This window comes from Manacus candei, unplaced genomic scaffold, assembly GCF_025592945.1.
Source record: "Manacus candei isolate 608988 ecotype Guabito, Panama unplaced genomic scaffold, ASM2559294v1 h1tg000036l, whole genome shotgun sequence".
In the NCBI taxonomy this organism is placed as follows: Eukaryota; Metazoa; Chordata; class Aves; order Passeriformes; family Pipridae; genus Manacus; species Manacus candei.
The window spans coordinates 1,203,717-1,231,256 of record NW_026138084.1 but is presented as its reverse complement, the minus strand read 5'-3'; the positions used below and the strand labels follow the sequence as shown (position 1 = coordinate 1,231,256).

The 27,540-nt window shown below is 40.4% G+C and overlaps 1 protein-coding gene across 4 annotated transcripts in view; it reads right to left on the bottom strand.

Moving 5' to 3' along the window:
• ATP2B2 (ATPase plasma membrane Ca2+ transporting 2) overlaps positions 1–27,540 on the bottom strand; it is a 361,992-nt gene that overhangs the window by 305,912 nt on the left and 28,540 nt on the right. For all 4 annotated transcript variants that reach the window (XM_051793218.1, XM_051793221.1, XM_051793219.1 and 1 more), the window contains exon 2: positions 2,188–2,239. The gene's annotated coding sequence lies outside the window, so the exon portion shown is untranslated. The remainder of the gene's footprint in view (positions 1–2,187; positions 2,240–27,540) is intronic.

Genomic DNA, 27,540 nt, shown 5'->3' with positions numbered 1-27,540 from the left:
GTGAATATAAATTAGAAACCAAAGGAAGCTCCAAACAATTTTATCTATGAAGATTTTTTGGACTGCATATGCAATTCCCTTTCAAAAAGTATTTTGTGTGCAGAAGTTTTAATGCTCTGTTTTAATGATAATTTTCTGCCTCTCGAAACAATTAAAGGGAGATTGGACATCATAAAATGATTATTTCCATCAAAATCAGAAAAAGTTATAGTTCAATTCATCTGGGGTTTTGTGCTAGTTTTGGTAAAATGTGTTTTGGAAAGTAAGACAGACAATAATACCGTCAAGCTTGCCTGACTCAAAAACAATTTGCATTAGTAAACTTTAACTATAAGCCCTTGAGATGACAACAGATTCTTGGATTTGTTGTAAAAAATATTTTAGCTAAACAATGCCAAGCTTGGGGCCTTATGCAGTGATTGTGTTAAGGAAAATTATGAACCTCTGCTTCAGAGGACATCTACAAAGCTTGCAGAGGATTCCTGCTAGAATGAAAGGCACCTCTATCACACCTCAGAGCACAAAATATTGGTCTGGTATTTCAAAACTGAGAATATAAGAAAATGAAATTATTAATGGAGCCATTAACTGTCTCTCTGGGGCTCTCAGATTAATTTAATTCTCAGAGTAAGTGCTCAGATCCTCACAGCCTTTCCAAACCTCCAGCAGAACTGCTCCAAATATCACTATGTTGTACAGGAGAGAATGGAAAAAATTCATGCATTACATGGGAAAGCTGCTGGAATGCAGGAAAAGCGTAAAAAACATCACCAAAAAAAAAAGGAAACAAAGAAGCTTTGGCATTAAAAGACCTGACAGATGTTAAGCTTTTGTTCTTGCACCAACTCTCTTATTCCAGAGTGATGAGTAATTAAATGTAATGTGCAATTGAGAAAGGGCTTGTCCTTGGTCATGATCTGCAAAGATGCCCATAAACCCTCACCACAGGCTGTTCAAGGCCCTGCAAACCAAACGAGTCCCACTGGGAAGTGGGAATGATGATTAAAATGCCAACGAGTATCCTGGGATCAAACATTCTCGTTCAGGAAGCAGTAGCACGTTTATGAATCTGACTGGACTCTCAGAAACACCAATAAGCTTAATTAAAGAGGAATATTGATTACCCTGACAGCTCAATAAGGCACATTTTCCATGGATCACTGAACTTCAGTGAACTAGGGAAGAAGATTAAAGGACTGTGTGTCCCCCAAAGCCTTGGCCACTCCTCTGACACCCCTAATCCCATCAGTCAGGGAAAGCTGTTTATTATCTTCTGACCTCAGAGGTAGAGGTCACCAAGCAGCTCAAACATCGTTGGGCAGGTAAGGGAGAATTTGGGAGAATAAAAAAAAAAGCTAAAAAGAAAAAAAGAAAAAAAAAGGGCAAAAAAAAAAGGGCTGGAGGGAAACAGTGGAACTCCATGAGGATTCCAGCTACTTCCAGTAAAGAGCATGAGGGAAAATAATTAATTCAAAAATATGTATCAGTAAACCCAGAAATACAGAAGAGAAGGTGTTTTCTACTTAACCACTCAAAAAAGAGCAGAACATAGTAGGAAACCATTTGATAAATGAGGGTTAATTCCAAAAGCTGGTTTACTCTCGTATCATAATAAAAGTGGTAATTTGCTAATATTTGGAGGAGAAGGGAAAAAGAAGGAACATGTGCTGCTTCAGAGGAGCACAGGAGCTTATTTTGCCTATATAAAATGAGTTTCTGAAATATTTTTAACTGAGTTATTTTAAGAAGTGCCAAAAAGTTGGCAGCCATGGAGAACTACTTAGCATAGATTAAAAGCCTGAAGACATGGAGCCTGGATAAAATGGGATTCACTGGACCCCAAGCTGGGCCTTTTGTGTTACTGTTTGTATATCTTGTCATCTGGGGACCTGTCCTGGATTAAGGTGCCACTGCATTGCTTAAAACTACAAAGTTATCTATCCTGTCCTGTGCTGTCTGCAATTTGTAACAACCACTGAGATTTGGAGGCCATCACCCGGTCCTTCAGAGGTTCTTAAAACTCAGTTTGCACTGGATGTTGTACAAAACATGTTGGAGATTTGTCACTGGTTCAGCAGAAAACACAGAGACTAAATTCATGTCCATGTGTTTATGTTCATTTCAAATGACTGACTGACAAAATAACAGAACATCCCCTGGAATATTAAAAGATGGGATAAGGCTTACCATGAACATAGCGCAGAGTGAGACACAATCTTCGTGCCACAGCATGCAAGACCTAGGAAAAACAAAAAAAAACCCAGTTTACATTTTGGAAATATAAATTCTGACTGAATATAATGAATGTAAAGTCAAAGAAAAAAAAGTAGTCCAGTCATTTAATACATCTGAGTTTATTTATATCCAAATGGTTTTATTGCACAATTAATAAAATTAAGCTCATCTCCTCTGTATTACTCCCTGACAGGAAACTTAAAAGTGAGTCTTAAAAAAATAAAAATATAGCACACCCTCAAAAAGTAAAATCTAACACACCTTCCAATACAACTGAAGCATTAAAAATTGCCTAAATCCAGAAAAATCCGAACAATAATGCACACAAAAGCTATTACAGTTATTGTCACTTATAATTATTTTGTAGTAGCACTCATGTCTGTAAGTCTTAAACAGAACTAATAAACTCAATATTCCCTAGAATCAAATATTTTGAAAGGGATATGTTTACTAAATAAATATATGCACGAATCAGGGCACATGAAAGTTTTACTCTGCCACTCTTGGAGACGAAAACAAACGTCTCTTCCAAGAATTACATCAAGACAAACACACAGGTACCTCTCTGGTTCAAAAATCTGATGACAGGATTAAATTTACAACAGAGAATCTATTTAAAAGCCTTCTGGAGATGATTTCAAGTAAGCAGAGACTTAAGAGTGTGTGGAGTGTATTTGTCAAGATGCAACTTGCCAAGCAATCGGGGTTGTTAACCAGCATCTCCCAGTGCCCAGGGAATGGACTCCCTAAGCTGGGAGATTTCTGCAGGAACACACAGTGACAACCCTCTAAGAGCTTCAGCACAGAGATATTCAACAGTAGTTCCTCTCCCCACTTCTAAAGGCACTTTGGAATGCAACAGGGTGAATCCCAAAGTGAATGTGCATTATGTCATTAACAGCCCAAAAGTGATTCTGTGAGTCACCCAGTTTTACTGTGAACACCTTGCAACTGCTCAGGCCAGGAATTAAAAGGACAAAAGGACAATGTCACTTCTTTGAGAGGCAAAGCTAAGTTAGGGAGGTGACACATCAAGAATTAAATTGAAATCTGGGGGGGGGAAGCCTAACCCATTCAGAAGTGTCACGGAATCTAATTACTACAAGTGACAAAAATGTCGTTTTTTCATCCTGTGTTCACAGAAATACTTAGAGTAGTTCCAAGACAAACATGTTGTTCCACCACCTGGGCTACCAACATCAGTTTAGCACATTTATCCCAGAGATTTCCCATTGTGGAAATCCCTGAAAAAAGTCCTAAAACTAGAGTTCTATCATTTTGAACTGCACACAGAGAACTGGAGCTAAACTGAAGGAAGGCCACCTTCCCCATAAACTGGCAATGCAATCCAGGCACTGGACACCATTCCTGATTATTTGCAGGGAACTCCAAGACTCAAACTGCAAATCAGGAGAAACATTAGAGGAAAACACCCAAACACAAGAGCTTTAAAGTACAGCAGGTCAAAACAACTTTACCAGTAGAGATGAAAACGATGAAAAGTAAATTCAATAAGTGAGAAGGCGACTCCCAGGGCAGTGATGGGAACACTCGGCTGTGTCCTGTCCACATCCCAGTTCCAACACCTGCTGTGGAAGGCTTAGATTGCAAAAAGTGTCTTTCTGCCTAGCAGGACAAGGATGTCATTAAACCTCCTGCCTCCACTTGCCTCAGCAGTAAAATTCTCCCACTTCTACAAGACTGGTTTTGAGTACAAATTCAGGACAAAATAAAGGTGCCCGAATACTGGGGTGATAAATTAAAGTGAATGTCTAATCAGTATTCTCAGTATGTTTCTCTGACTCTATAAAGACTCGACATTTTCAGACTGGGAAGGATAAAACCATAGGCCAGCAGTAATCAGAGCTGGTTTTAAAATGCATTGTTGCTTTGATCAGGGATTACTGAAGGCTCCACCAGACCAGTATTTATTTATTCTTTGAACTGGCATTCCCAGACTTTTAGAAAATTTTAATTGTCAGAGGTACTGCACATTGCTGTAGAAACTCCCTGTGAAGGAGTTTGATATAGGAAAGCCAGTCACTCATGAAAAAAATTACATTCATACAAAATTTATCATTAAATAAAAACCTCTGTGGTTCATTCATTTCCCTAAACAGCTTAAACCCTTGCTGGAGCAGAAATTCACTGTGCCTGCAAATCAGACATTTGCTGCAGTTGGTTGAAATAACCTGAATAACCATAAAGAAATTGATAATCAAAGAATTTGTTAGAGAAAACAAAAAGTAAAAAGAAGAGTTTATTGATTTTTAAGACTGTTTTTGCCCAGGAAAAGCTTTCACTTTCCCAAGTCAAACTGAAGATGGAACTATAGAGAAGCTGCTATGAGTTTCCATTTATTCTATATCCTAAAAATCTGGGATTGCTGCAGAGGTGGCAATGGCAGACTCTTCATCAACAACCAGTTTCTTACAAGAAAGCAAATGGATTGTTTGGGGTGCAAGGGCATGAGAGAAACTCAAAGTATTAAAAGGAGTCTTCTAAAAGTGTGTGTGGGGGGGGGAAAGTTCTTTTGGCCCTCTGTCAGTCACCTCTGGGATGTTCAACCGTTGCCAAAAGTTCTGACAACTTTTCGTTTTCTTTAAAAACAAATTCACAGCTACTTCTCTTTACATTTTGGGCTGCTTAAAGGGCTTTAACACACCAGTCAGAGCAGTTAAAGCCTACTCCAAGAGCTGTAACCCCACCAGGTGTTTCCACACAACCATAACCCGTCACTACTTCTTACAAATTATACAAGAGCAGAACTACAACAGCTCCAAGATCAATCTGAGGGTGATTAAAGACTGGTTGCAGCCTCTCAGACAAGTGGAATCTGTAAAACATTGCATGGTGCCTTCTTATAAGACCCTGAGCTGTCCAAGCTTGTGCAGTCACTGTCCCTCACCTCACCTAGAGCCGGTTTTTTCATCCTGCTACACCATGGAGTTGTTTTCTGTTTGATGGGTTCTTGTTTGTTTGCTTTACCTTTTAACCCCTGAATGCTCCAGCAAACAAAGAAGGCGTGCAACTGTTTTATCACCTCTTAAAAACTCACGTGTGACGTTGCAGTCGAATTTTCTGAGTCAGTGCTGTACTGCTAAAATCATTATCATTTACCCAGTATTCTGTGGCAATTAGGAACAGCACTCAATAGGTTTATTTTTAGTAAGAGCACCTCATTCACACATTTTGCAGCGCTGCACGGGGATCACTGATCTCTATGCATGACTGCAGTGATAAAATCTGGCAACACTCTTTAATAACTGTTTAAACTGTTCTAGGCGTGTACTTCGAGCAATATACAATTATTCCAGCACCTAAAAAGAGCTTTTCCACTTGCAGTATTTTCCACTACTCAGTATGTGCACCCTTGTAATCAGATTGTTAAGATTTTTCCATTATTTCCTTCATTTTGTTTACTCCTTTTCAGCCACTGGACAAAGGTGTCCCTGCCCATGGCAGGGGCTGGAATTAGATGATCTTCAAGGTCCCTTCCAGCCCAAATCGTTCTGTGGTTCTGTGTAGCTCAAGAAAAATGGCTTAAATGTAATTTGCCAAGGCTAGACTGAGGGATTCTTATCTTGATGCACAAATCCACGAGGATCAGGCTGAAAATTATGTTTTTCCATCAACACAGGTATATAGAGAATGGTCACCATAAGAACTAAAATTTAACAAAATTATAAAGATAACATCGATTTTTGGCACGACACCAAACAAAGACAAAATTAGATCTGACCAAGCTACACAATGAAGTTGCATTGTATTTTTCAATTTACAACAATTTCCAGTAACAGGTCCACTGCAGCACCACTGGAGTTCTTTCTACTTCCTCTCTAAATGTTCTTGAAAGCTTCTTCTCTACAGCAACATCTCTTAAGATAAAAGAAATTGGATTTATTGAAGTTATCATGGATGTAGATTTTGAATCAAGCATAACACTGTTGTTTATATAAAGGGTGACAGAGCTTTGGGTGAAACAGGGATAAAGAAAAGCTGTGTTAGGATGTGTCTGGGAGGAAATGAGTCCTATTGGCCTGTACATCCACCTTGTGCAGTTGAAGAGAGCTCAAAACTCCACTCAGCTCTTTTATCCTAGGACAGAGTTTACTGATGTTTGAAGATGAATGAAACTCTAGACCAGAGAGCATCACGTGCCATTTGTCTGGAGTGGAAATTTTAGCAGAAAATATATACAGTATGAGGTCAAGGCACTAGCAAAAAGCCCATAATGAACTACCATCTGCAACTGAAGCTGGAGGAGAAATGAAATCACAACATTTGAGAATCAGGGAGGGCAAGAGGAGAAATTACACCGATATTTGGAAAACACATTACACCACGGAAGGAGGAGAAATTACTGCTTTTCTAATTAAATGTTTATTGTGAGGGGTTTGTCTTCCCCTTATCACCCCCCTGCAGTGATACAGACCTCTACCACACAGACCTTCAACTGCTGCCACCTTCCACGGGTGCAGCACCATTCCAAGTTTAGTTTACATTGTAAAATTCATCTCATTCCTCTTATAAATCCCCGGGATTTCAGTATTTGCAATTACAGCATTAGAAAACAGAACTGACAGCACCATGAGAGCTCAGGATGTCAAACAGGCAGCAGAACCTGTGGCACAGGTGGCCGTGGCACACCCACTGTCATCTCTCAGCGGGAGACAAACTGCAAAAGCAACAAGAGGTGGGTTTCCTTGTTCTGTTAAACGAGTCAAAGACGTTCCTCTAAAGAGCTGCTTCTGCATCTCAGACAAGACTTCACCAGAAATGCAAGCTGCAAACACTGACAGCACTCTAATTTTGAAACATGCAGAGCTTGTGCTTCCTTTACCAGCCTGGAGAAGACAAGTCTGAGGGGAGACCTCATTGCAGTTACAACTTCCTTGTGAGGGGAAGAGCAGGGGCAGGCACTGATCTCTTATCTCTGGTGATAGAACCCGAGGGAACAGCCTGGAGTGTCAGAGGAGGTTTAGGCTGGATATTAGAAAAAGGTTTGTCCCCCAGAGGGTGGTTGGGCACTGAAGAGGCTCCCTAGAGAAATATTCACAGCCCCAAGGCTGACAGAGCTCAAGGAGCGTTTGGAGGACACTCTCAGGCACACGGTGTGACTCTTGGGGATGGTCCTGCACAGGACTAAAGGTTGGGCTCAACGTTTGTGGGTTCCCTCCAACTCAGCAGATTCTGTGATTCTGTGAAATACTGACATAAAAATAAAAGTGACATTCCTGGCACCTTGAGTTGCTCTTGAAGCCAGAACAGAGTTGTGAGCACCAAGCAGACAAGACTGTTGTACTTGGCCATGAAAGTTAGAGATGCATGAGTTAAAATAATCTCATTTGTTCTGCTTGGAGATCTGAGATGACTGATCCTCTCACTGCATTAGAGACCTGAGCTGTTGGGAAGGAGAAGACAGCAGAGCTGAGGGTAGAAGTGTTCCTGTGCAATGTCACAGCCACATCTGGCAGTGACTGTGCTCAGTGGTACAGAAGAGCCTTGACTGAGACATCACAATGTGCTGCAGACCTCCCTGGGGATGCTTTGTCAATGGAAGTGTTATTCTGCTGGATGGAAGGGAAAAATGCTTGGGGTTGGGTGTTGGCTTGGGGGGGTTTTGGGTGGGTTTTTCCCTTTTTCTGTATTTCTTTACCTTGTCTTTATTTTCAAGGCACAGAGTTAGAATGATAAAAAAAGGCATTCAACACATAAGAAACAAATTCTAACTTCAATCCTCAGTATATTTATGTATGCAAGTATTTCATCCAAAGACTATTTTCTATGTTAAGTTAACAAACATGAATTAACAACTTTACCCAAATCATACAACGGATCATGATGAATTTGATGTTAAAATTCCTTTCAGTGCAGTGTGATTTGTATGTTGGCTTATACTAAATTGGGTATGGTTCTGTATTATGCATTTTATTCTAAGGCCATCTACTGTAGATTTAAAACAGGGGGGAAAAAATCATGTAGGGGTTTTTCAAGTAGTAAACATCTCTGTTCCCCAGAGGTATTCAGTCTTAAAATAAATAATGAAACAGGGATTTAAGATTTTAACTGCTGGAATCAAAGCCATACATTTCAAAAGACTCAAGGTGACGTCCGACCTTCATTTGCCTGAGCGTTGTTCATATCCCAGGAGATCAGACTCCTGTTCTTCTGAGATTGTTTTGGTTATAAAAACATTTACTAGCTCAAAAGGCACAGTAATATCTTTACCTCAGTCATATTAGACATATATTTTCTAAATATTCCATTTTATTTCTAACAAATGGGGCTGGATTTGTAGCAGAACTCAAACAAAATCAAAGAAAATGAAACAATTATGACCCAGCTTATTCACAAACTCCTTCACTGTTTCTATTTGCCAGCACTTCATAAACTGCAGTTATTACTAATTCCTTTAATAATTTGGCTTGCTGACTCTAGAAGATTATCTGGTCTAGAAGAACCCCAAAATAACAAAAATTATATGATATTACAGAGCTTTACAGCTGTATTCAACATAGATACACAAATGTTTTCTCCCAGAGATCAGTTCAGTGATCCAATAATACTTCTAGACAGTTCAAGGCTGTACAATAAACACCCTATAAAAACTGCTTCAAAAAGAAATCAGATTTAACTCTTACAAAATCTGAAAAAAAAATGTAAATTGTATTTGAAAGATGAGGGGGGTTATTAGGAAAGAAAACCATCTATTCTTTTTTCTGAAAGCACAAGTCAGGGACGAACAAAATGCTGTTTTTCCAGCACTCCCATCTAGCAATCCCCTATTCCTTAGGCATGTGAGGCTTCCTGGGTGCTGCCTGTGTGCCAAGGTGGCACTCAGCCAGCAAACAGCCCAGGATCCAGCCCTGGCACGGCCACCTGCACACAGAGAGGGAATCAGATGGAGCACCCACATGGCACCAGCTCCGCCGTCACCTCGGCTGCTGTGCCAGCGTGGGCACAGCCACACCACATGTCTCCTCAGGCTGCAGCAAACCTGCTCCAAGCTGCCACAGAACCCCAGAATGTGCTCAGTTGGAAGGGACCCGCAAGGATCCTCGAGTCCAACTGTGTGCCAAAAGGAGAGGAAAATAGAATTTGTAACGTTCTTGGGGGAAGAAACGACCTGACCGTGGGCTACAAATAAGACAGCCAGGCAAAAGACACATCCCTGCAGAGCACAAGGAAATGGGTTTGCTGTGCCCTGTGTTAGCAAACAGCACCACAGCACAGCCTGGCAGTGGGGGACAAGCAAAAGCACAGAGCAAACAACTTGACTTAGCAAAAAATACAGGTTGCTCATCTATCTCAACAAATTACAGGTTTAACAAGCAGAGCCACCCAACAGGTATTTCCCTTTAGCCAGCATTAAATAAAACTGGTCATGGGGAAGAGGAGCCCATCATTCTCCCTCAGTGGTCTTACACTCATCAGCAAGGAACAGTTCCATTATCCCAGCCCTGTGGACAAGTTGCTCCTTTGTTTCATCTCATTTACAATCCTCCAAAATCTTTGGACAGAACAGCAGTGCCATGCCAAACTCCAAATTACTCTTCCCCTTTGCAGGCATTAGGAAAAAGCAGATATTCCCCTCCACTTCCTGTCTGTACATTGGTCTGTCACATTGGTACTTTTGAGCTGTACTTCCTTAACTGTCTAATGAACATGGACTCATTCTCTCCTTTTTAATTTCTTAATATATGCAAATGTACTACAAAAATTTCCAAGGCATTTAATTAAAACTGGATATCAATTTCTCATTAGAAATCTCTGCAGCAGTTCTGGGAGTCTCAGCCTCCTATCTGTGATTTCATTAAAAGAAAAAAAAAAAATCCATATAAGTGGTCAAGGAATCATAAAAATTTGTACTGTATGAATGTAATTTTTATTTTTATTCATGAAGAAATATTTTTAAAGACTCTGTTCAGTGACAGAGGATTTAAAACGGTGTTATGCAATAACTAGTTCAACAGCTTCCCCCACCATGTGCTTTTCTCTGCATGTACATTTTTTGAAGTTATTTCTAAGGCAATAACTCGATATCAAAAGTTTAATTTCAGACTGTGACAGATGACAAATATCTTCTCCCTATTTAAGTGCTCCCCCCACAGTGCTATTCTGGTCTGTGCAGAATATAAATGACCAACTGAAGGGAAAAGAAAAAAAAAGGCAAAAGCATTTTTCAAGGTTTTTCATTAAAATCCACATTTAGGAAAGAATTAATATGAGGGGGGAAAGAGGGTCCCCTCCCCAAATGATGCTGATTAAAGCAAATTTCTTCAGAGGCTTCAAAGATTTGCTTAGCAATACATCACTCTCTTGTCCCCTCCCAAGGCAGAAAATATGCATTGAGAATTTGGTAGCTCCATTTATTGTAAATACATTTGTGACACTGCAACAGAGGAATGCTGCCAGACTGCTCCATGGACACGGGAAGGAAAATTCCTGCAATCTTCTTCTAGTGTAAAGGACTGCACTAAGTGTAACCCAACAGTTCAGTGTGTGCTTAAATGCTGAACTTGGCCATATCTCCAAAACTCACAGTGCTGCAAGCCCTCATGCAAGAAAGATGAATCAATCTTAAACCCAAAGTGCCTGGTAAGAATGTTAACCTTTTTAGTAATGCAAAGAAATAGGTTTAAGCCCTTGCTCTACTTGCTGTTATAGCAGAATTTCACAAGGCTATCTGTGATTTTGCCTGCAAAGGCCACACCATCAGGGAGTTTGGGTCATGTTATTATTTTTCAAGTATTAAAGAACAGGAATTTTCTTATTTTGTGCTTCCTTCTGCTTCTTCATCACCTGAATACCACTGGGAATATTCTGAGCTGATGCACACAGGAAAATAACTTCATTCAAGAGAATGAAGTTCTCTCAACCACTAGAGAAAGCCACTCACACACTTCAAGGCAAGCCTAAGAAGCAAAAGGGCTGCCATTCTGTTCTGCTCTTGTTTGGGTGGCTGGCAGAGCGTGCATCCTGTGCTACAAAGGTCATATCCATAGGCCAGGCCTGCCAAGGGATAACCTGCAGCTTAGCTAAACACCTTCTCACAGGAAAGGGCTGTAAAACACAAATGATGAGATTTGCCAGGCAGGCAGATCCCAACCAGGAGCATCCCACTGGGAGTTTAGAGAAGGAGAAGCACCCCCAGCATTTCACAAAGTGCTTTAACACACCTGCTCTTTATTTTACTCATGTGCATGGCTTGGGGGACGGGCACAATGCCTGTCTGGGAGGCACAGCACTGTGCCATGGGAAGGGCTGAGCTCAACTCCCAGAAAAAGCCCAGACAGGCCTGTTTGAAAGTCATTTGTACCCAATAACTGAACTGAATTACTGCTGGATCCAGAGGTGGTTCAGTCAGCCACCTGTACTGACCATCCCACTTGCATTCCAGACAGAAAGGAGGATTTTCATAATAGGTTGATTCATCACACTGAGATGCCTCTCTGGACCAAAAGTTTAGGATCACTGAAGAAGTGATTAAAAGAGTCCCTAGGAAGTCATTTGAGCACTCCTTAGGTGCATCCTAACATTCAGGATTTGAGAGAGGATTAGGATTTAAGGCAGGATTTACACCTCCCTGGTTAAACTGTTTTTCTGACAAAGTTTTACCAGCAAAATTTAGTTTATTCATTTATTTTATTAAATTATTTTCTCTGTTAAAGTCTTCCAAAGCAGCAGAAAAGTATGGTGACAACATTTCCAGGAAAGAAGATTTATGCAAAGATACTTTCCAACATTTTCTCAAACCGAGCTCAGTGCAGCTGTGATAACTGCTTTTTCCAATCACTTGTAGTAACCACACACAATTACTATTCATTACAAATTGTTATTACACATGCTACAATTTGAGCTATTGCAAGATATCTTACCACTTGTAGTCCCACTCTTACAGAGATTTCAAAAAAAAAAAAGTAAAAAGAAACAGGATTTGCACCAAATAAATTGCTGTCTATAGACATGAAGAAACATTGGACACTCAAGACTGCTGATGTGTTAGAACTCTCCCAGAAATGAAATGAATCACACAGTTATATCCCAATTCCATCACAGCAACCTGCAGATAATGAATTCTGCTGGCCCAAGGAGTGTTATCCTTCTATCCCATGGCATAAATACAGGGACTGTCAGACACACAGGCAGCTCCAAAACAACTTTCAATTGTGTGTGTGTGTGCTGGCTGATTCTGACCCTTTAGTTCAGGGAGAAAAAAAGAACCTTCCCTCTTTGAAGGGAACCCTCATTGCTGCTTTCAGGCAATTATGAACGTGGATTCTGTCATGGAGTTTATAAGCAGATGCAGAATTACCAGGGAAGTAAACAAATATTACAGGAAAAGCCTATGGAGCTGTCAAACTGTCTGGCTCCAACAACCACCTCAGAGTTCCTGGATTTATTAGAATTTAAACACCTTCCTTAACATTTCTTATTGACTGGTGTTTTCTCCCTTTCTAAAGAAAGAGTTCCTGAGTTTTCTTGATACAGGTCAGAAAACCAGTGCAGATATAAGGAAATGAGCCTAATGAATCATCCCTACCCCCAACCACAAGAATTCTACTTAGACGTCACCATCTTTCCTTTTCTTCTTTCTTTCTTTCTTTCCCTTCTTTTTTCTCTCTTGATGTCATCAACAAAAAATTTTAGTCAGAGCGGACTGAAAACTGCCTAATGGAGTTCCAAAGTAGTATAGGCAGAATTATTCCAGCCTAATTTAAAATAACAATTCTTACAAGGAATAGGATTATAATCCTGAAAGGTGATATTTGCTATTGTAGAAAGACATGAAAAAATTTGCAGATGAGCTATATCTGAATCCTTCCTCTGATCCTGCAGCTTTAGAGCAGCTGTTTTCTCAATAGCAACAACAATATTAAACAAGGTATGTGAATAATGGCAGGACCATAACGACAATTTGCAAAAATTTTGTATATCTTCATACTAAACCATTATGTCTGACACAGCTTCCTCTGTAAACTGGTCTAGTGTCCTTTTTTACAGGCATAATATGCTTTGCCTCTTTATTAATGCCTATGACTCGAAGCAGCAATCAGTTACACTTCCTTTGATTAACTAACATATAGAAATCGTTGTCATGGCACATATAGAGGTAGTTCAAGATGAAATCTTTTCATTCGAAAGCAAACAGGGCATTTTATCAATTCAAATCTAATGAGAAGCCAGTGAAAAAATTCCTTGTGATTGACAGGTAACTCCATTCCTAAACACTTCCTTTTACCATCTGTGGATGGACTCTTGAAAGAATGCTTACAAGAGCTATTGGGAGGAATATTCTTTTTTTTCCAGGATTTTAAGATGCCTCAAACTATTCTCCGTAAGATGACTGGAGCACACCACCAAATACTTCTTTTAAAACCAAAGTGGTTGTAATCTCTCTTCTATTAAAGGCAAAACGGTGGTCTTTGAGCACAGCACGAAGGAAAAGCATCTTAAAACATTTCTCAGCTCTCAAGACTTCCCCTGCACAGCTTTCCCCCACACTATTGTCACAAAAAGGCACCGCTGACGGCTCTTCAGGCTCCAGCAGGAAGCCACCCACACACAGATCCAGAAAAACTCTGCCTTGATAAACCAGCTTCTCCCCTCTTCCTACTGCCCCTCAGCGCCGGCAGATCCCCCCCTGGATCCTCTGGAGATCACCAGCTCCCACAGAAAGCCCTTTGCAGCCCCAGTGCTGCTGCCAGCCCCTTATCCACAGCACCCAGGAGCAGAGCAGCGCCTTCCAAACCCTTCCAGCTCCTCTCTCTGCCCTCCAAACACGTCCTGCTCCCGGGAGGTGTTTTCCACTCGTGTTCTGAGGGGCCAAAACTGGGTCAGCTGTGCTGCTTCTCCTCACTGGAGGCAGGTTTTATGGGTTTTTTTTGTTATATTGCCAAAGGAAAGACAAACAGGGGTACAACCAAGTTTATTCCTCAGGGCAGTAGCATAAAGGATGACCATGCTGGCTTAGTTTCCCAATGATGATCTTATCTCAAGATACCTGTCCATCACCACTATTTTCACAACCATTAGAGCACATTTCATCTTAAATTTTTTCTGATTTTTTTTTTTACCTCTGTAAAATTTCTAGCTTTAAAAAAAAAGAAAAATCCCTTATTATAGAGATTTTTGGTCTAACTGACTCTGTTTCTATGCAGGGGAAACAACACTAGTTTAGAGTACATAGTAACATAAACTACTGTTTGAGATAATCTCTAAGCACATCAACTTGAGGAAATACAGACATAAAACTAGACTGTTTTAAATGTTATAACTCTGTAATATATTTGTATTTCTGTTCTGATAAAGTATGCATGTTAACAAGAGAAAATGGAAGAAAGATCCAAGGAAATAAAACCACTGCCATCAACCAAATGTAATAGGATTTCAGTTGTACCAGGGATTAAACGTTAAATGCAAATACATGCAGAAATACTACTCATAAAGTGTTTCAGAGCCCATGCATAACTTCTTTTTGTAAGATGTGTCATTCAGAGAACAAATGCAGATATATTAAATTGTGAGATGGGAGGTAATTAATGGTAAGGGGCATGTTAAATTTTTGTGAGACTTTTGACACTCATTTGAGACCATCAACATCTAGATCCTCAGTGCCTACAACATGCCCAACTGTGGCCAAGTGCATGGGAATCTTCCAAAGGTATGCACAGGATGCTCAGGGAAGTTTACCACATCAGTTTACCACATAATGAAAATACTTCAAGATTACTGCAAATTCCAGTTGATCCCAAATATTTAACTTTACACAATGAGCACCCACATGCCAAACTAATGAAGAAATATAAATCAGGATTATTAGTCTTAACAACATGGAGAAATGAGACATCAAATGAAAGCTGGCAAAACATTAGAGCCATTTTTCAGTAACTGTTTGCAAAGGTAGAAATTGAGTTTGCAGCAAGTAAAATAGACTGGAACCAAAAATTGTCCCTAAAACTCAGACTAGAACCCCTACAAACACTTCTTATGTTGGTATGACTAGGAATTACCTATTATTTATAAGTAATGGCATCATTATTATTCCAGGTTTCCCTATATGGATCCCTCCAGATAACAATTCAAGGCCTTTACCCATTGCTGTCACCATTCCTTTAGTTAATGAGCCATGAAAAAAGCTCTACTCACGGTACTTCTGATACAGATAATGTGCACACATAGGCAATGTTTTGTTTTGGTTTGCAGTCTGGCTTAATTTAGTGCTTGCACTGAAGAAGACTCCTCAGACACCTCCTATGGTACCAGAAAAACAATTTCTCTGTCTTCTAATAGGGTTACAAAAAAGACCCTGATAGCTGCTTTTCCAAGCAGCTCTAACACCACTAACAAGCTACAACTAAAAAACAATGCAAAACCTTTCTTTACTTCACCCAGAAGTCCTTTACTTTTCTCTAACTCCATTCCAATTTATGTCTGGTAACTGGGAAACATCTCTATTTGTGATCCTTAGCTACGAGCAGTTTCACAAAATAAAAGCTGCCCAAGAGCAGCTGGTGAAGTTTGCTTCCACAGCCAGGCCAAACAGGCACAAACTTCAACAACCATGGTCTGCTCTCAGCCAAAATAAGGGTTTAGGGGGGTGTGTGGGGGAATATGAAGGCTCAACAGTTAGGTTGTGGGCCATGAGCTTTGCCCAAGACCTTCAGCAGCTGAGCTGAAGGCACCACAGGAACAGCTTTTGCCTGGTTTGGTTTTTAATTTTATAATTTGTCTCCCATTACCATCCAATTTTCTTTTTAGAAACAGGATAGACTCAACTTCAACAGCTGAGCTGAGGCAAGAGTCGGTCTTCAAAAATAAAAAGCATCTTCACACAGAAAGGAGAGAATAAGTTCAAATAAACAGCTTCAGAATTGTTTGGGGTGGAAGGGGCCTTGAAGATTATGTTGTTCCAGCTCCCCTGCCATGGGCAGGGACACCTTCCACTAGCCCAGGTTGCTCCAAGCCCCGTCCAACCTGGCCTTGGACACTCCCAGGGATCCAGGGGCAGCCACAGCTTCTCTGGGCAATCTGTGCCAGGGCCCCACTACCCTCACAGGGAAGAATTTCTTTCTAATATCCAATCTAAACCTCCTCTCTCTCAGTTTGAAGCCATTCCCTCTTGTCCTGTCACCCCAGGACCTTGTAAATAGCTCCTCTCCACCTCTCCTCTCAGTTCCCTTCAGGTACTGGAAGGCCTCAATTAGATCACCCCAAAGCCTTCTGTGTTTAGTTTTGAGGTGTAACAAAAATAGACAAAACAAAATGAACAAACAAATAAAACCCGACCTTCAAACAAGCAAACAAACAAACAAACAAAAACCTGCCGCAAGCAGAAAAGCACAGAACTGCTCAAGTTTTTAAGAGAAAACCATAAATACAAATTGCCAAGGCAAAAAGCAGCAAATTTGGTAATATTTTCAATCTTAGCAGGCTTTTAAAATGACATTTTCTCTCAACAGTAACAGCTTACCTCCAAACAGTACCTCCTAAATTGTGTTAAGTGCCAAGGACTCCAAGAAACACATTCCCCCGAATATTTCTCATGTGAATAGCACATTATATTTACTATTTGATACATTTATAGTGGCACAACTAAATACATAGTTACGAAGAAGGTTGGATTTATTTCCAGCATATCAAAAGCCATAATGTTTTCCATCCCCAGGGGACCAAGCTGATCATGGTCCATTCAACCATCGTACCCAAAACATTCCTGTATGGCAGTTTGATTATTCCCTACTGAGGACAGATGGCCCTTGTCTCTAGATGAATGTCCAGCATGAGTTTATGGAGTCAAATAGTTAACAAGGACCCAGGTATTCTGACATAAAGACATATTTCTTTAATAGTCCTGTTTCCACAGGCCAAAAAAAACCAACAAAACATATAAAATTTCCCACCAGAGTCATATATAACAGAATATTCCACATTTCAAATCAAGAATGCATTAATTTTAAGTACAATTTCTCTATTTCTCTTTTATGTACTTATATATTCAGCCAAATAATGGACATTTGCTGTTACCCCACTCCACTCCCACTTCTTTCTCTCACTACTTGAGATGGAGCTCCCTGCTTCACTCAGCACAAAATGGCCAATTTTTGGATGAGCCAGGGAGAAGGTGGCTGTTTTGATTTTTCAGGCAAGTCCATTTACAACTGTTTCGGAATGACCACCTCAAATCAGTAACAAGCTTTACAGTAGCCTTGGTCTTTATCTTTTTTTTTTTTACTTGCCTTTATGCCCCATAAACTAACAAAATAAAAAGCTTCCAGTGACCCAAACCCAGTCCTGTTAAATGGAAAATGTATATTTTATTGTAATATCACATAACCAGGATCCCATTGCAAAGGAATACTCTGTATGAAGCATTTTCCCTTAGAAGTAAAAAAAAATTCCTCCTTTTTCTTTTTTTTTTAAATTATAAGTACACATATCTAATTTGTGCATGTAATAATGTTTCCTTCTCAGAGAGCTTTTCTGCAGCATCTGAAGAAGCTTTGTCTCACTATAATATGTTGCATTTTTAACTCAGTGTAAACAAAAGATTGAAAAAGCCAACAAACCAGGATTTTACCCCCAGTGTAACAGGAGCTGGGACAGGACATTAGAGGTCTCAGTTAAACCATCTTCCTCCACACCTGCTATTTGTGACAGGAACTGCTCCCCTCAGAGTATAAAAACGAATAGTCTGACTTTTTTGAAGTATAGGCTTGGGATAAGAAACTAACAAAAATCACGGGATTGTTTAATTTGGAAAAGACCTTTAAGATCGAGTCCAATCATTAACCCAGCACTGCCACGTTCACCACTAACCCACGTCTCCAGGTACCATATCCACATGTGTTTTGAACACCCCCGGGGATGGTGATTCCCTGGACACTCTATTCCAATGCCTGACTGCTGATGCCTTAAGCCCCTAATGTTTTTTTATTTTTCTAATATTTGTAAGACTTGTAAGTTTTATAAGTAGTGGAAGTAGACTCTAAAAGCAGCAACCCTCCCTCCTTTGTCCCTTGTCCCTTATCCCTTTCCCTCTAGCACCCTTGTTTACACATTCCTTAACCCTCTTACCCCATTCTATGCTCCCTATATCACCCCTACTCTCAAATACAGCAGAAATGTTTAGTCTTTTGTCAAGGCAAGGCCTAGATTGTTGGCAGAACAGCATATCAGGGCCTAAACCACAGAATACGGTCAAGAATTAGGGTTTTGTGCTCTGATGAAGATGGATGAATAGGTGGTCCCAAAAAACCCCCCGACTCAATTTTCGAGGGGTGGACCCCGGGGCGGTCCAGAGTAAAGGCCACAGGGTGGGCACATCTGGGATTGGATGGATGGTGTTATAAAATGTAACCTCTCAGGCACGGCCGGGGGGCATCTTGTAACATCTTAGCCTTGGCAAAATAAACCCTTTCTTATCTCACCCCTAATTAACTGCTCTGGAGATTTTTTCAGCACTTAAATCCCGCGGCAACACTGCCCTTTCAGTGAAGAAACTTTTCCTAATACCCAATACAAACTGCTCCTGGTGCAACTCGAGGCCATTTGCTCTTGTTCTGTCACTCCTTACTCGGAGAAGAGACCAAAGCCCACCTGGCTACTCCCTCCCATCAGGGAGTTCCAGAGAACAACTGGCATTTACAGCGTTAAGGCATTAAAACTTGAACAACTGCGTGTGAAGACAAAGCAGGTGATTGTCAGAGCAGCAAGCTGTTCTCCAAGCCAGTAATTTCTAATTCCATAGGACGCAGATCAATGCCCTCCAGCTTTATGAACTGATTCGCTCCAGTTATTGTTCCTGCAGCACCTTTACCGCACAGCAGAGGGGTTTAAATCAAAGCCACGGAACAAAGGAGAGGTGATGTGCCAGGGGGGAGGCCCAGATGAGATGCAAGCTCTCCCGGGTGCCTCGAACCCCCCTCAGGGAGCTGCTGCTCGGCACCACAATGGAGCAATCAGACCTCCCATCTCACTGCCACTGACAGCAGCTGGCAGACAATCAGCACATTTGCTGATCTTGCCACTGGATGCAAGAACCGCACAAGAGAAAGGGATTAGGTAGTGATGGAGAAGGCAAAGAAAAAAAAAAAGAGACCACCTGAAGTCTCAAGGTGGAATTCCTTTAAGAATATTAACATTTACGTGTATCCCTGCCCTCGCACACAGAGGGACACACACAAAGCCTGTGTGGTTTGCACACAGCCCAGGGACAGAGGAGTAGCACAAGATCCCGGGAAAAGCTGCCAAACAGGCAAAATTAAACATTATCTTAGATAATCCAAACTGAATACTGCAAAAATCTTCTTTCAGTTTTACAATAACTTGCCTTTTTTTGTCGTTTTCATTTCAGTGACAGCTTGAAAACCTCACTGAAGCGTAATAAAAATTATAGTGTTTCATGAACATAAACTAATTAAAAAGCTACCATTTATTACTACAATGAAACAAGAAATGGGAAGCCTAATGTATCCCATCTGTCTAAATGGTAATGAGCCCACGCAAAACTCATTGCAGGGTCAGAACCCAGTATTTCCCCTTGGATCACTCAGTGCAGACAGTGCTTTAGCTCTGGTTCCAATAGGCAAAAAGATCTGCAGCCCCCAAGATTTTATTATGCTGGTCAGGTATTTCTCAGGGTTTCAGACCTTTCCAGTGCTCAATTCCATTTCACACAGTCAGAACTGGGGCTGGAATGTGTTTGCACATGGTGACACTTGTTTCTCTAACCTGTTTGTTGAGCTTCTCCCAAAGTACACGCGCTTGACTCACTATGTTGTGGGAGGGTTGTGGCACTCAGGGCCTGTATAGTCTTCAAAAATCAAAGTACATGGTGTTTGTAGAGCATTTTACATCTTTATAAAGCTTTTTTAAACCTAAATAGACATTTAAACGTTAGTCCCTAATGCTGTTGAAGCACTGAGCTCCTGCAAGACACACCAGTCTACCTGCACCAACGAGAAAAACATTGGAAAAGGGACCCAGGTCACAGGCAGGAAGGAGATAAAGCAGCAGTGCAGCCATTTGAGATCTTTCTCAAGTCTTTGTGCTGCAATAAATGAGTGAGCTCTCTAAGTCTGACCTGCACTTGTGTGGGACTAACAGCCTTCCATGAAGGAGCTGTAATCTCAAAGCTTTTCTGAAATCTAAATAGTAATTTTTAAAGTTGTGAAAGTTGATTGCCAAAGCTGAATGATCAGGGCACAGTAACTACCTTCAGATAATTATCATACACACCTGACAGAGATCAAACCAGCTCAACTGAAACACTGAAACAAAAAAAAAAAAAAAGAAAGAAAACTCAGTAGACAATGCACAATAACTTCCATTAAAAAAACCTAACAACCAACCAAGAAAAAAAAAAAAAGGCAAAAACCCCTTTCTTCACTTATTCTCCTGCACTACTTGGCTATAAACTTGTTTTGAAATGACAGGCAGATTCAAAGACCCCGAAAGCAAACCGAGTATTATTTGTTTTCCTTTGCAACCCTGCAGGACCAACATCCAGGGCAGAGCTAAGCTTTGGCTCCTGTTTCTTTGATCCTGGAAAACCAAGTTCTGCCAAAACATTCAAACAGCCCTGCAGGCTTAAGGCTAAAAATCAAGTGAGACTCATACATATTCAGCAGAGCTAAAGGGCTCTTTTGCTGGTAGCCCAGAGCAGACCTTCCCAGATGCCTCCATGGCCCACACCTCTTCTGATGAAACCACCCACGCTGGACTTGGATGATAAGCACGAGCATATCAACGTGTGATCAATTAATTAATGAGTATTTAATATGCAAAGGAAAGGTCAGCTAATTCCCTCCCTGAGATTAAGAGAATTTTTATCATTAGTGGCAGCCACAGGTACATCTGTGGTCCTGCAGCTCAAACAGAACATTTTAAGCCCATAGGCAGAGACATCTACCAAAGCTGTTCACAGAAGGACGATTTATCTTTTCATACTCACTTCCCACTAATTCTGGTACTGACACACCAGTAATTAGTGTTTCTAAATGCCTTCCCTGCTTTCTTCAATTTTAATTATACCGTGTCAGCACCTAAAACTGTACAAACCATGCCCAAGACAAAGAAGATGCATTTCCTACAGAGGCTCCAGGGCTTTCAGAAGAAGGAATACAAGAGCAAGGCCCCAGCAGGCAGAAGACACAGGATTAACTTTGCCAGGCTTTGCATGGGGAGTCCCAGATAGGGATAAAAATAAACATGAAGTTCTGAAGGGCTGGAACAGAGACTCATAGGGCAGAAAGAGAACTGCAGAAGGTTTTTCCTGGCTCTTACTTGCCACTCTCCCAAGACTCATTTCTCCCTAAGAAATGCACAAAGAATTGGCTTGTTTGTCACTCCAAGGCAAAAACAAGGCTCCCAATCAGCTTTTAAAAGCTTTTTCTGTCCTGTCCCCTCCTGTGTGTCTGCCACACCTGTATTACCCCCCAGGGCCTATTCCAACAACAACATACACCGACATTTCCAAAGGTGGTAACTTCTCCTTGCAGACCAATTTGCTGAGGAGAAACTCAGCATTAAAGTATTTCTCCCTACATCCAGCACGTGCAAATGCAGCACCTTCAGCAGTCTCCTCCACTGCCAAGTGAGCAGGTGAGATGTGCAGGTCTGTGTTTTCTGCAGTGCTTTAAAAGTCAGTGCAAAATAACCTGCTTGTGAGAAGTTCCTTATTAGAAGGATATAAAATAATTTCTAAGAAGGATTCTGGTGGATCAGTAGTGATTTCTCTTTAAAAGTCAGTTGAGGTCAGAGAAGCAGAGTCACAGGGAAGATGGAATGCCATGATTCACCTTCCTCAGATATGGTTAAGTTCATGAAAAGCTGCTCAATCAGACTCTCACCTGCTTCCCACCTCCAGAAAAGAGTTTGACAAGCCAAGGAATCTGACAGGACCTTTCTGGGAGACAGTTTTCCCTCTGCCTGTTAAATAAGGTTGCCTTCCAATTCCCAGCTATTAAGAATTCATTCTTCTTCTCATGTGAGGGGGAATTACCTAATTCATCACAGTTCAGCCTTACTCTCATAATAGGACCTACAAATAGGGCATGTGCCTGTAATATCTCCATAGCAAGATAACCTTTTTCCTTCTAACCCTCAAAGTTTCTATCCAGCCAAGGCAAAAACCACTATAGCTGTGAAAAGAAAGAGCTGGAGGCTGGATCCAAAGGTTTAGGGGCACAGGTTCCCCAAGAAACAGCAGCCCCCAGGAAAACACACGGATCTGGAGTCCCTCTTCAGATCTTAGGAGGCACTTCTTTTTATAAAGATTTGTAGTATCTTCCACACCTGAGGGAACTCTCCTGAGGCTAATTTATCACATAAAATGAGCAAGGTCTCACTATTGCCTTCAGCCCCTCCTATTTCAGCTCCCACAGCTTTGTTTAGTGCCACTCTGGAAGATAAATTATGTCCTTATTGAAGCAAGGCTGATGTATGAAAGAGTGCAGAGTACTCTTGCAATGATGTTTACCCCTGATGGAGGGTATAATCCAGTATTTTACAAATAAATACAATATACCCATATTTTACAAATAAAAAGCATAATTGTTTCTTCTACTTTAGTCCACTTTCTTTCATGTCTCACTAAGGAGCTTTTACCAAAGAGATCTCTGAAGGACATTAGCAGATCACAAAGCAACATTTTGTAGGTAAAGTAAAACTGCTTTGCCCACCAGTGACATACATTCAGTACTTACACTATTTATTATTTACTTCATAAAATATTTCAGAGGAAAGAGGGTAAATATTTTGGTCTCATGCCATTTAACATCATTTTAAAATTCTGCTGGCATTGTAGCTGGTTGGCTGTGTTACTTATTCACCAACTGAGGACACATTAATTACTTGAGAGGTTATACCAAAAATGTGCTTGGTGGGAGACACTTTTGGATGAATCTAATAAAGAAAAAGAAATTTTTTTTTGTTTTAATCACCAAAATAACCTTCTACACCTGCTTCATTAGGAGTGTATTATACAGTGACAATTTAAAAGCCAACACTCAGCTTCCCCCCTCGGGTTTTACAACAGACAAGGGGAATTTAAATACTTTTCAAAACCTTCAGATAATTCAGGAAATGTTTTAAACCAGCATAATTTTTTGAAGGGTTTTAGCAGCTCAGATTTTAACACAGTATCAATTTAACTTTTCTCTAGAATACTTAACAATATGCAGCACCCAGGTCCTGGTTTGACCTCACTAACAGTACAAGCTCTAGAAATGCAGCTTTTTCTGGCTTGGACAAAGTTCATTTTTCCAGTAGGGTTTCAACACTGACACACATGGAAGTCAAAGGCTTTTGCTGGAGGATTTTGCTCCACAACATATCAAAGCAAGCCCCAGTTCTAACCTCCCTTAGCACACTGCAAATGCAGCTCCATTAACATTCAACAGACTTGAGCTCAAAAAAATGAGAATTTCATAGAAGTATTAATTATGCAAATTAAATAAGTATACACTTTTAAATATATCTAATGTATGGAAATGACCCAAAGCTATAACTTCATTAGAATTATTGTCTAATAATAGAGACATGTTTCAGGTACAGCCTGTTGGCAACATCTTCATTTTGGTCAAAATTTTCAATGAAGTGAAAAGAGAAAGGAAGGGGAACAGAGAAAGAACAATATTTTTCTTTGCCAGTTTGGCATCAAACCTGAGATAAAAGGAGCTGAAATCTGTGCACTATTGACCAATACTTGTATGGGTAGCTGTGATGCAGACAGATAGAGGTGTAATCCAGGCATTATCCTGGAGCACATCAGTCCTGGTTTTTAAGTATCTGATTCATACATTTGACCTGTAATTCAACCCCCCAAGCTGAATCTTCTGGAGTTTTGGCAAAATCCCACTAATAAGAAAGGAGAGAAGAAAGGAGAAGAACAAGAGTGGTAGAAGAGGGAAGGGAAAGGATTGAGAAGGTGCACACTCAAAAAAGAGAGATATAGGAAATTCAAATCATAAATATCTATACTGTTGAAAAATTAGCTAAAGGCACTGAAATAGGTTTTATTATCCAATGACTGGTATTATCCAGACCCTAACCAGACCTGGGCAGAACAAAATGTATGATGAGAGAACACCATCAAGGAAAAAACATGTTATTTCCTCAAGCCCATTTATGGCCTCAAAAGAATTTTAAAATTAAAACCAAACCACTTTTAGTGACTCTAATTAGAAACCCTGCTTTCTAGAAAACATGAATTGATAAGTCCATCGTACTGCCAACAAAATATTTTAACAGGAACACAAAAAAAAAAAAGTTTAAAAGTTTATTTTTTGACTTACCAATGGGATGCCTACTTTTATATCTCTAATTTTAAGGAATGGGTTAATTATAACATAAAAATGCAAGCATATATACAGAAATGTCTGCTTGGGATGACTTCATTATTACCACCCTGTGATGGCTTTATGAGGCCATCCCACAAGTGTCACATTATTGGCATTTCTTGACATGACAACAACTTAGGTTCAGTGGGATTGCACGAACATCTCCTCGCTGCACTGACAAACTCCGTGCTACACTTGGTGGGTGGAAAGAAAATTCTTTCCTTCACACCCTTCTGGTGATAAAGGCCAAAATGAAGTTTTGGAAAGTCGTCCTTCTGTTACTCCAGCACCATCATTCCTGAACTGTAGGGGCCTGTTACTGCCAGAACCTTTTCTCTTCCAAGTTTGACAGAAGCTTCCTACCCAGGAGCAACATCCAGCTCACTGCAGCAACTGTCACACAGCTCTGAGGCCCAGAGAAGTTAGATCAGCTGCACTCCAGCCAAAATAAATTGACAGCAGGAAGAAATACCTCCCTTGTTGGATGAAGATGTGCTGTTCTGAACATCACAAAGGCCTTACATGATCTTCTACATCAACAGGCACGATCCCTAGAACAGCTTCTCATCCGTGAAAAAGAAGAGAACTCATTGCTGGAACCTGTTTCATGTTTTTCAAACAGTGCCTCCCACTGAAAAAATGACAGTGCTGTTTCTCAAACACTGATGTTGCCTCTCTTCCAAAAATCGTGGCAAATGCAAGGAAGAAAAAAACTTTACTCAGGGGAAAAAGGAAAAAAAAACAAACCACCAAACAGTACCCTAAAGCACATCTGAATTCTGGTCGATTATAAATGTCACAAGAATACCTTGGCTGCCACGTTACACAACTGCAAGGAAAATGGGATTACTAGCACAGAACAACCAACTCCCTGCTACTGGAGGGAAAGTATTAAACTTAGTTCCAGGTTAAATAAAAATGGAAGTCTTTTGAGGAAACAGTGCATTTATATAACAGCAAAGAGACAATGTCAAAGGTATTTTTGTGGCTTTCACTCTTTGGTTCAGATTTGCTGATGTGTCAGTTGGGCTTTCCAGGGGGGTTCATAAGATGGGTGACCCTGGTCATTCACATGGGCCATCGTGGTAATGTCTGGGAGAAAGAATGCCAGGAATAAATGGCTGTGGCAAAGGAATCTTCGGAGCAGGACAGTCCCAGCAAAGGGGTAGGGGGAAAAGAACTCGAAATCTCTCAGGTTTTGTATTTTTCCAGTGCCAGGGAAAAACACTGGCCTCATCTTTGACATGGACTGCTACAGCACAGCACCCTCATAAAATAAAACTGGTGTTCTCTGTCTTCTCCAAACCATGGAGTTGAAGATTTACCTGAACTAAATGATTTACTTTGGGCAGTGCTGAGTCCAAGAGGCCCCTCTAGAGCTGGGTAACAGATGAGATGAATGACTTCAAAAGTAGAATAAAGCACAGCAATGTAAGCCAAACCTCCCAGCAGCCAAAAAATCAGCTACCAAACTGCTGTCAGCACAGAGCAACAACCATCTCAGCTGTGCAAGGACACCCAGCAGCTGGGCTCTCCGAGGATTTTTCAATTTGGATTTTGCCATGATGACAACCCCCACATGGAACCCAGGGGTTATCTTCAATTTCTGCACGTGGCTATAAATGTGCAGTGATGCCAAAGTGCTCTGGGCAGGCACAAAAGCCCTGTGGAAACAAAACTGGGGTTTTTTGCTTTCATCCATGAGAGGTTGACCAAAGACTCCTTCAGAAGAACAGAGCTGCATCCACCCTCCTCAGCAAGAACAACAGATTCCTGTCTGAACTTCTGCTGGAGGTTATTTTGCCATTAAAAAAAGTAGTGGGCTTGTTTTTTGGGTTTGTTTTTGTTTGTTTTGGTTTTAAGTCAACACGGCCTGCAAATAGTAAAGCAGAAAAGTCAAGGAGTTCTGAAGAAAAATGAAAGCTTTAATACACTACTTTAAAAAGCTAATATAGTATTCAACACTCTCAATTTACCTCAAAGTTCCTTGAGACATAAGTAAAATAACAGGGCAGAAGGGTTGAGGCTGGCACAGGTCAGGCACACCTTGAGGTATTATTAAATTTGAAAGAGCTAGCTCAACAAAAAGCCATTTTTCTAACCAAGTACAACTGTTCCACTGATGCAGGGTATCAGATCATATAGAAAGTGTCATATACTTCAAAGGAAGAAGCCCTTAATGTTTCCACTTATTATTATAATAATTACTGCTTTTCTCATAAGACACATATCTGTGAAATTGCAGACCTGCCTGCTAAGTATAGAGATGCTCTACACCACAGAGGTAAAAGAATTTGAGAGGTCCTAGAGAAACTACTCCTTTCATGAGAGCTCTTCAGATTTATCATCTCTGCTATTTTTTCCTGGGTTAAAACCTCTATGTTACATCGCAGTACAGATGGTAACACTTCAGTTTTAAAGGTGGAAATGAAAACTGATGTGGAATTGCTTTTAAAACTGTTCTCAAACTGACTTAACTGAAGTCAGCAAGGCTTTTAAACAACAGTAGCAAAAAAAACATGAACCCAAACAAAAGCAACAAAAAGGCTGATTCACCAGGAGATGTATTTCCAAACAAGCTTTAGTGAAGTATTTTCAGGACATTCACATGAGTTTTTTTGTTCATCAGACTCTCCTTTTTTCAAAATGCATAACTAGGTCTAATATTCAAGCATTTCTATGATCGCTTTGAAGAAACTGATAAACTCTAATTTGCCAAAATAAAATTGAAAATAAATCTAGTAAAACATTGAAAGAAACAAACAGAACTATAACCTCTGGAACAGGTAATAATGAAGGACTGATAACAGTACACAGTTTAGAAAAAGCAGATCAAGCCTCTACATATTCTTTGGATGCTTCACAATTTCTGTTCAGCAATAATTGCACTCAAGGCTTCACTAGCTGAGCTCTACAGTCAAGCACAAAGATTTGGTACCTGCCTTGTGACATGTCTGCA